A 10,304-nucleotide genomic window follows, 5' to 3' on the forward strand; every position below is an offset into this window, starting at 1 on the left:
TGTTGGTGTGAGCCAGAGTGGGTGTCCCTGCCCTGGGGCCAGTCCCCAGAGCTGCCTTTGGCATCCCCTGCTGAAGGGTGGGAGCTGCCCAGAGCCAGCAGCATCCAGCTGGAGGATCCAGGAGGATGCAGCTCTGCTTTGCTGGGAGGTAAGAGGTGGGGTGCAGGAGCTGGCAGGGGTGTTTTGCAGGCAGAGGGAGGGCAGGAGCAGGAGAATTGCAGGTGCAGCAGCTGGGTCAGTGCTGGATGGAGTCGGGGCTGGGAAAGGGCCCTGAGTGTCAGGGCAGGGGAGAGCCCAGGGTGGCCCTGGGAGCCCTGGGGCTGTGAACAAGTGCAGTGGGCAAAGGAATGGGCACTGGAGAGCTGGGCAAACAGCTGGAGGAGTTGCAAGGGGAACCAGGAGACTGGAATGCAGGAGCAGCAGCTCCCTGTGTGTGTGTGTAGAACCAGGTGTACTGCAGCCCTGAGTGAGGTGGGAAATGAACCTCAGGAGGCTGGGAACAAGTCCCACACACTGGTTAAAGTGGGATGGAGTCTTGCCAAGTGTCTGAAAAGCTTTTCTTCAGTGTTGCTTTATCAGTTGAAAACTGAAGTGATTGTCCAGGTGTTGGCAGTTGTTTTCCTGTGTCTTTGGTGAGGTGTTGACTCAGTACCTTTCTTGGAGCTGCTGTTGGATGAAGAGGTGCCCCCAATTGACCTGTAAGGTCCTTGTTTTTCTTCCCTGCTTCTCCCAGCTTGTCCAGGAGATGGAATTCCAGTGCTACAGTCTGGGTGGGTCATGGTGCTCCCAAAAGGAGCCTTTGTGCCTTCAGGACAAGTTTTGGTGCCACTGGAGTTGCTGGGAGAAGCATAGGGTTGGCAGTGAGAGGCCTGGAATGATGTTGGTGTGGTACAGAAGAAATGAGCAGTGATGGTACAATTCACTATTTTCTCTTGAATGTAATGGTAAGAGCTGCAGGAGTGCCAGGTGTGTGTTCCAGTCCCCAGCATTTGGTTTGCACTTGTCCTGGTCAGACACAGGTCCAACTTCCTCAGTCCTTAACCCAGTAGAGGGAGAATTAAGGACTGGCAGTGTTAAGGTGATTGGTGTGACAGGGGTTAAACTGGGAAAACATTGGGGAATTCCTGAGTTTGTCTGTTTGCCAAACTCACCCAAACCTGTGCTAGGAAGAGATTGAGTGGAAAAGTTGAGGCAGAAATGAAATGGAAAACTGGGGATATTGAAACTGTAATTGCTGAAACTAAATGTGTCCAAGCAGCAGCTCTTGTTGTGCAGGGAATAACTCCTGTCAGCAGCAAGGTCCCGACTGAAGTGGCAGCTGCAGTTGTTCCTGTGGTGTGGGCCAGTGGAATTGCAGGAGAGTGGAAGAGGGCAGAACCTGTAGGTATTACTCCTAATGTGGGATCTATATGGGTAAGGCAAACCCAGTATCCTTTAAAATCAGAATGCCAGACTGGATTGGTTGCAGTAACAGCTAAATTTGCTCATCCTGGTTTGTTTGTAGGATGTGAATGCAAGAACCTGCCAAGAAACCAATGGCCAGGATGATTGATTAGTGCAGGACCTGAGAAAACCACCTTAAATGACAACCTCGAGCAGTTTCCAGTATTGGATTGCAAAGATGGCCTTTGCTGCATCTGCTTGAGCAAGGAAAGCCAAGAAACCTTTGCTTTTGAAGGAGAAAAACCTGAAAAGCAGGAAGGAAGAAAAGAAGCCCCCTGACTCCTCCTGAGCCCCAGACAGCCCATGAACTGCCTTGCTGGGAATGGTGGGACAGGCTGGACTCTGGATTGCTCTCTCTGGATGTGTGGTAAGACTTTTATACCAGCTTTTAAGAACAGCCTGTAAGCATTTTCTGCCTTGGCTAGATGGTGCAAGGGCAGCCTTTAAGCAGCTGAAGCATTCCCTGAGGAGAGCTCTGGGTCTGCCAGATGTCTCAGAACTGTTGGAAGCATCTTTGGTGGGGAGGGCAAACAAAGGCCAAGGTGTGCAGTGACCCCCCTGAGAAGGGACTTTGAGTTAATGGCATCCCTGCGAGTGAACTTTGTGGGCTGTTCCCCCTGTAGGGCAGGTGATAGTCCCAGCTACAGTGATGGGAAAAATGGTTAAAAGAGAGCCCAAAAAGCTGGAAATCCTCCAGGAGGCTCTTGGCAAACAGAGTTTGCTGAGTTTGCCCTGACAGAAGGACAGTGATAGCTTTTGAGTGCTGGTAGATCCTTTGAATAGATAGCCTTGAGTGTGTCCTTGTTGCACCAGTAGGCCTTGTCCAACTCCCCATATTCCAGGAGAAAGACCTATGAAAGGAAAAAGTGATCTTCCTAATCCTTTGTTGTCTTGAGGCTCTCCCCTGCAGGAACTCCAGGAACTCCTGGTGCCACCTGGGCCGATGGATTGGACGCCCCAGCCCCTCCGTTCCTGCCCAGCCACTGGGTCCGTGTCCAGTGGTGGCACTGCCAGCCCTGCAGGTGAAGTGGGAAGGGCCTTTCCAGGTCTTGTGGGTCACATTTATAGCAGCTGAAGTTGCAGAAAAAGGACCTGGGGTCTGTTATTCTTGAGTTCGGAAAGCTCCTTTTGATTGGTGAGCAGAACAAAGTGGATCCTTAGGGTAAAGTGGGAATGATATGTGCATGTTGAGATGTAACAAGAGCTGATCCTTTTTGCAGTGGGATGTAGCCTGGAAACTGCAGAGAGCTGAGCCAAGGGATTGAAAGGGACCAAGCAAGGGAGGTGAAGAAAGAAGGGAACTGAGGCATGAGCCAAGCAGCAGCAAGTTGCTGTGTCAGCAGGTGAGTTGTGTTGAGGTTCCTAAGGCAGGCACTGAGGACTTTGAGGGCTCCAGACAGAGCAGACCTGGGAAGGCCCTCAGTGAAGCCCCTTGGAAACCTTCTAAGGGTAGGTGTGTGTGGTAATAAGTGTTGGAAAATGTCCTGACTGTGGAACAGGAATGCAGGGAAGGAAAATGAACCCTCCTGTAATGCTGATCCCTCCCATCAGCTGCAGTAGAGATAGCTGTGTGTGCCCTTTGGGAGCTGATTGCCAGGACCCCCGTGGGGCTGGGATCATGGCAGGGTGTTGTAAGCAAGGAATGCCTGGCTTCTAAAACTCACCAGCTGAGTCTCAGAGGCTTCTTTGAAGAGCTGAGTTGAGGCAGCAGAATTGGCCCTGCAGGAGGGAACTCTGCCTGCTCTCCCGTGGCTCCAAGGGATCTCTGGCCCTTCACGCCGGCACCGAGATTTTCTCGGGAAGGGCCTCAGATCCCCGGACCAGTCTGGGACACAGGCAAGATCCCCCTGCCTTTAGAAATGAGGCCTTCTTGTGGCTTCCCCCCTGTACCCGTTGGGGGGTTCCAAAGAAGGCCTCTTGAAATGCCTTTTGGGCTGTCCATGGCAAGCTTGAGACCAAATTGGCCCCCTGGAGGGACAGTGCTGTTGGTGCCCCCCGGGTTGGGGCACCCCGAGGACTCCAGCGCGCACCGAAAGGATTATTCGGGGAGATCCTCGGGGTGCCCGGCCCTGGGGAGCTCAAAGCAAGGTCCCTGCCATGGATTCAGGCATTGCTGAGAGTATCCCAGGGGTAGCTGTCCCTGCTAGACATGGAGCTCTCTAATGGACTGTAATTGGGTTCTAAAAGTGGTGCTCGAAGTGCCAAAGCAGTGTGGGATTGGGATTAAGAAATGAGCAGTGATGGTCCAATTGGCTGTTTTCTCTTGAATGTAATGGTAAGAGCTGCAGGAGTGCCAGGTGTGTGTTCCAGTCCCCAGCATTTGGTTTGCACTTGTCCTGGTCAGACACAGGTCCAACTTCCTCAGGCCTTAACATAATAGAGGGAGAATGAAGGACTGGCAGTGTTAAGGTGATGGGTGTGACAGGGGTTAAACTGGGAAAACATTGGGGAATTCCTGAGTTTGTCTGTTTGCCAAACTCACCCAAACCTCTGCTAGGAAGAGATGGACTGGAAAAGTTGAGGCAGAAATGAAATGGAAAACTGGGGATATTGAAACTGTAATTGCTGAAACTAAATGTGTCCAAGCAGCAGCTCTTGTTGTGCAGGGAATAACTCCTGTCAGCAGCAAGGTCCCGACTGAAGTGGCAGCTGCAGTTGTTCCTGTGGTGTGGGCCTGTGGAATTGCAGGAGAGTGGAAGAGGGCAGAACCTGTAGGTATTACCCCTGATGTGGGATCTCTGCTGGTAAGGCAAAGCCAGTATCCTTTAAAATCAGAATGCCAGACTGGATTGGTTGCAGTAACAGCTAAATTTGCTCATCCTGGTTTGCTTGTAGGATGTGAATGCAAGAACCTGCCAGGAAACCAATGGCCAAGATGATTGATCAGTGCAGGACCTGAGAGAACCCCTGTAAGTGACAACCTCGAGTAGTTTCCAGTATTGGATTGCAAAGATGGCCTTTGCTGCATCTGCTTGAGCAAGGAAAGCCAGGATACCTTTGCTTTGGAAGGAGGAAATCTGGAAAGCAGGAAGGAAGAAAAGAAGCCCCCTGACTCCTCCCTGAGCCCCAGACAGCCCATGAACTGCCTTGCTGGGAATGGTGGGATGGGGTGGACTCTGGATTGCTCCCTCTGGATGTGTGGTAAGACTGTTCTGCCAACTTCTCCAACAGCCTGTAAGCATTTGCTGCCTTGGCTAGATGGTGCAAGGGCAGCCTTTAAGCAGCTGAAGCATTCCCTGAGGAGAGCTCTGGGTCTGCCAGATGTGTCAGAACTGTTGGAAGCATCTTTGGTGGGGAGGGCAAACAAAGGCCAAGGTGTGCAGTGACCCCCCTGAGAAGGGACTTTGAGTTAATGGCATCCCTGCAAGTGAACTTTGTGGGCTGTTCCCCCTGTAGGGCAGGTGATAGTCCCAGCTACAGTGATGGGAAAAATGGTTAAAAGGGAGCCCCAAAAGCTGGAAATCCTCCAGGAGGCTCTTGGCAAAGAGAGTTGGCTGAGTTCCACCTGACAGAAGAACAGTGACAGCTTTTGAGTGCTGGTAGGTGCTTTTAAATAGCCTTGAGTGTGTCCTTGTTGCACCAGTAGGCTTTGTCCAACTCCCCATCTTCCAAGAGATATACATATTGAAGTTTAAAATGATCTTCCTAATCCTTTGTTGTCTTGAGGCTCTCCCCTCAGGAACTCCAGGAACTCCTGGTGCCGCCTGGGCCGATGGATTGGACGCCCCAGCCCCTCCGTTCCTGCCCAGCCCCTGGGTCTGTGTCCAGTGGTGGCACTGCCAGCCCTGCAGGTGAAGTGGGAAGGGCCTTTCCAGGTCTTGTGGGTCACATTGATAGAAGCTAAATTTGCAGAAAAAGGACCTGGGGTCTGTTATTCTTGAGTTCAGAAAGCTCCTTTGGATTGGTGAGCAGGACAAAGTGGATCCTTCAGAGTTCCCATCCGTGTTTGTGTCTCAGCCTGTGTTAGGATTCAGGGCTGTAGCTGTTGTTGTCACTGAGGAGTCAAACTATGCTTTAAATCATGAGACACTGGCCTGATGGCCCAGTGTCAAGAATAAAGGGGGAATGATATCTGAGTGTTGAGATGTAACAAGAGCTGATCCTTTTTGCAGTGGGAGGTAGCCTGGAAACTGCAGAGAGCTGAGCCAAGGGATTGAAAGGGACCAAGCAAGGGAGGTGAAGAAAGAAGGAAGAAGGGAAGTGAGGCATGAGCCAAGCAGCACCAAGTTGCTGTGTAAGCAGGTGAGTTGTGTTGAGGTTCCTCAGGCAGGCACTGAGGACTTTGAGGGCTCCAGACAGAGCAGACCTGGGAAGGCCCTCAGTGAAGCCCCTTGGAAACCTTGTAAGGGTAGGTGTGTATGGTAATGAGTGTTGGAAAATGCCCTGAATGTGGAACAGGAAGGCAGGGAAGGAAAATGAACCCTCCTGTAATGCTGATCCCTCCCATCAGCTGCAGTGGAGACACTTCCGTGTGCCCTTTGGGAGCTGACTGCCAGGGCACCCGTGGGGCTGGGATGATGGCAGGGTGTTGTAAGCAAGGAATGCCTGGCTTGTAAAACTCACCAGCTGAGTCTCAGAGGCTTCTTTGAAGAGCTGAATTCAGGCAGGAAAATTGGCCCCCCAGGAGGGACTCTGCCTGCTCTCCCGTGGCTCCAAGGGATCTCTGGCCCTTCACGCCGGCACCGAGATTTTCTCGGGAAGGGCCTCAGATCCCCGGACCAGTCTGGGACACAGGCAAGATCCCTCTGCATTTTAGGAGCAAATTGGGCCCCCTGGAGGGACAGTGCTGTTGGTGCCCCCCGGGTTGGGGCACCCCGAGGACTCCAGCGCGCACCGAAAGGATTATTCGGGGAGATCCTCGGGGTGCCCGGCCCTGGGGAGCTCAAAGCAAGGTCCCTGCAATGGATTCAGGCATTGCTGAGAGTAGACTGGACTGGGCAGAGAGGGAGCAGTTTGTCCTGTGGAGTTGGGCTGGGTTAGTTCAGGATGCCTTGGGAGGCAGGGCTGGAGAGGCCCCTCTGTTGGCTGTAGTGTTGGAAGGTTGTAGCAGCAGGGATGGAGCCTTCGACCTCCTGCTCCCCCCATGAGCCCCGACGGGACTGTGCCCTTGGCAATGGAGGGCCCCCCATTGCTGAGTCAGCGGTTCCGGGGCCAGGAGGGATGGGATCAGGATGCCGAGCTCCGCCCAGGGCCAGGGCTGCCAATGTTCAACCATGGAGAGAACTGAAAGCAGAGTGAGATGGAGGCCAAGCTGCAGCACAAGGATGGGTGAGAAAAGACCCTGGTCCTCAGGTGGAGCTTTGAATTCCCTGGAAAAATGGATCTTTTCAGATGGTTCAGGCCCTTGTGGGTGCTGGAGCAGAGGCCTCTGTAATTTATGGTCACCCTAAAAAGTTACAAGGACAGCAAGTTCTGACTGCAGGATGAGGTGGGAAACAAAGTGCAGTGGTCCAGAGAAAAGCTGAGCTTAAAATTGGTCCTGTGCCAGAGCAGCCTCGTGCAGTGCTTGTTGCTGTCCCTGAGTGTCCCATTGCAGGGGATATTCCCAAGGGTGCCTTGTGCTGGGGAACACTGGGGGCAGTTCCCTTTCCCTGGGCAGGGCAGGCAGGGCACGTTTCCCCCCTCGAGGGTGGCTCCACAGTCCCACCCTGTGCCCTGGGAGCGTGGCAGAACACCTGGACCCACTGTCCTTGTCAGAGAGGGCACAAGGGATGGTTGGATGGGTGAGGGAATGGTTCAGGGAGTACAAGCACCATTAGAGTGAGTAGGGCAGCACATGGAAAGGAAGGGGGGGAGTTAATCCAGACAAAATTCAAGACCTGCCCAACCTGTGATATTTTTAGGATCTCAGAGGTGTTGTGGTCCCCTGGAAGTATTGCCCAGGACTAGGCAGGAGACTTCAGGCTTGGTCACCCCCAGAGCAAGGTGGAAGCCCAGCAGTTTATTGGTTGGTTTGGCTTTTGGTGACAACAAGGTCCTCCTTTGGGACCAATCCTTGGCCTGGGCCATAAAGTCCTAGGGCAGAAGTGTGAGTTTGAGTGGGAAATGAGCAGCAGGGAGGGTTGGAAACAGCTCGGGGAGCAATTCAACAGGCTCCAGACCTGTGGCCAATACGAGCTGCAGAGGGGGAACTGAAGGTTCCTGCCAGTGCTAATGATGCCAATTGGAGCCTCTGGCAGAAGTAGGGTCGTGTAAGGGGGGACTGCTGAATTAGATGATCAATGGAGCATAGAGGTGTGAGAAAGAAATCCTATTAGGATGTGAAACCAGCTCGAGTGTGGTACAATGTAACTTGATGGCACAAGCTAATTGTAAGGTCCATTGTGCTTTTCAGCAAGTCAGCCTGATATCCCCTGTTATCAGAGCTGAGTTCTTCCTTGGTTCTGCTACATCTTGCAAGGTAGGTACATCTACCCTTGAAACACCATGGGAGAGGTCATCCCTAGGGGTGAGAAAGATGATGGTGAGAGGAAGATGATGTGGGCAGGGGTGGCTGGCCCCTTGCCCTACAAGTAGGGCAGGCCCAGACTGTTGCCACCAGGCAATGATCAGGCGGGGTTTGGCTGCCATTCAGGCCTCCCCTTACACTGCGTCCTGGCCCTACGTGGTGTAATGTGGAGCTGATCAAATGGGCTGTCAGGACTGCTGAGCTGAGCGATCCTCATCCTGCCACCGAGCCTGTGTTGCTCCGCGGGGACGCCCGCTAAGGGATGGGCACCGACCAGCTGCTGCAGATCCTGACAGCCCTGCCTGGCTGGGGGGGTGGGCACAGGTTAGTGATAGGAGGCAATCGAGAAAGAAGACTTTAAATATCCTTTAGTGTTCCTTTAATACCCTTTATTTAGTATTCATAATATTTTCCCCTTAATTTCCCCTATTACTAACCAAATATCGTGTTAATAGTTATCCATAAGATTGTGTTATGATCCTTTTTGGTATCCCTTTGACTCCCTTTTTACTAGTTAAGATTATACTGTATTGAATGCTGTTCTTAGTATTTGTTTTAATGCCACACAATAAGGCAGTTCATTTGTATCCTTTTTTAACTTTTGATTCTCTTTGCTAAGTTTATTATTATTATTATTCTCACTGTAATAAAGGTACCTTGTGTGTTTGAATGCTTGTGGCACTTGTCTTTATTCTGGGCATGTATCCTAATGAACTGTTCCAGGTAGGAAGGAAGTGCCCTTAGGATTTGGGAATAGGAAGTTACTGGAAGCCAGCCCAAGATACACCCTGTTGGAGAAGCGGCTCTGAGTATGTTCTTGGGCTTTAGTGGAAACTTAATAAATGATAAGAGGGCCTGAAATCCCCCTAAGGCCTTGGGTAAAAAGCTCCTCCAGGATGCCCAGGCCAGGCCCTGCTCAGGAAGGCAGCCCCATGGAATGGAGATGGTGGATCCAAGGCAGAGCCAGAGCAGGGGCCGGGGCAGGAGCGAGGCCTCGGGAGGGAGTTGCCCCCGGCCCTGTGGTTGAAGCAACAAGTGTAGATCCCCTGGACAGTGAGCACAAATCACTGGGGAAATGGGGAAAAGCCCCAGAGCAAGTGCTGGGAGCAGAGAGGGAGCATGCATGGCTCACTGCTGGGTCAGCCACATCTGTCAGTGGGAAGCACTTTTGGAAAGCAGGAGCTTATAACCCGTGCCAGAGGGAGTTTAAAGTCACAAAGGGGGGAGGCAAAAGTAGTCCATGAGCTGAGTGAGACACTGTACCTGTGGGAATGAAACAGGAAGAACTAGGGCAGTGTCAGGTTTGTAGGGATTTGGGGTCAGTTGGCAGTGGTTTGGCTACTTGGCTCCCGAGTGACACCATCACGGAATTAGTGATTAAATGCAGACAAGGAAAATGGGAATATATTCCTGTGAATAAATGTTAGTGGAGGGAATGATATTGCCATGTTGTAGCTTGATATCTTACAGAAACTGTGGATCCTGGCCATCCTCACAGCCCTTGTGGTCCCTCTGGGCGATGCTGTTCCCTGGAAAGTTCCCTGGAAAAGGTGCCTGGGTCGGGAGCCTTGGTTTGATTTGGATGGAGATGGAAAAGCAGCTCCAAACCAGGACCCCAGGACAAGGTGACCTGGGAAGCAAATGGCCCTTGCCCAGGGGTCAGTGTCCCTTTGTGCCCAGGGGGACTCTCTGGCAGGGCCGGGGTCTGTCGGGCTCATTGTGCGGGCGGCTGTTGGTGCCCTCAGTGGGATTGGATGGATGTGATTCCAGGGGCTGGGAGCACTGTTGCCATGCAGTGCTGTAGTTTCCCTTACGGTGCCGGGTCCGGGGGGGTCTCCCTGGCATCGTTGTCCCCCTGTGTGAGCGGTGCCAGTCCCAGCCCCAGTGTCACAGCAGCAGGGCCGTCCCCTGGGCTCTGCCTGCTGGGCTGTTCTGGGAAGTGCTGCCAAAAGAGCAAAGGGATCGGCTGGGGCAGGGGATGGCACAGTTTGGCATCATCCTCCCGAGGCGAGTATTGGTCCAACTGTTGGGTACCTGCTGCCTGTGTCCTGCAGCCCAACATCATCAGGATAACAGAATTCCTTTCCCCACTCTGATTCCAGCTGTTCCTGTTATTCCATGACTGGTGAGGAGTTGTTTCCTGGAGTGCCCTGCCTGTCAGCAAAACACCAAGCCCAAAGGATCCTGGCAAGTGCAGCACTGGAAGAGTCAGGAATACTCAAAAATGCACCAGTTCTCAGGAAGTACAACTTTGTAAAACATTTATGAAGCTGAAATTCCACAGCCTTGAGCTGTTGGGTCCCAAATAATGTTGGAGGGAGAGGCAGAAATTGCCACTGCTGCTGGGGCTGAACTGTCTGCAGTGACTGGGCAGGACTTGGCCCTGATGCCTGAGTGCATCTTTGGGATGGAT

At 52.5% G+C, this 10,304-nt stretch overlaps 1 long non-coding RNA gene across 2 annotated transcripts; it reads left to right on the forward strand.

Annotated features, from left to right (window-relative positions):
- Window positions 1-7,315: 7,315 nt before the first annotated feature.
- LOC135408467 (uncharacterized) lies at window positions 7,316-9,426 on the forward strand. Of its 2 annotated transcripts, XR_010427627.1 has the most exons (3): window positions 7,509-7,629; window positions 8,615-8,700; window positions 9,362-9,426. It is a non-coding gene; the product is annotated as an uncharacterized LOC135408467 (long non-coding RNA). The 2 variants fall into 2 exon arrangements; XR_010427626.1 differs by lacking the exon at window positions 9,362-9,426 and having other exon boundaries at window positions 7,316-7,629; window positions 8,615-8,666.
- The last annotated feature ends 878 nt before the right edge of the window (window positions 9,427-10,304 follow it).

This window comes from Pseudopipra pipra, unplaced genomic scaffold, assembly GCF_036250125.1.
Source record: "Pseudopipra pipra isolate bDixPip1 unplaced genomic scaffold, bDixPip1.hap1 HAP1_SCAFFOLD_488, whole genome shotgun sequence".
In the NCBI taxonomy this organism is placed as follows: domain Eukaryota; kingdom Metazoa; phylum Chordata; class Aves; order Passeriformes; family Pipridae; genus Pseudopipra; species Pseudopipra pipra.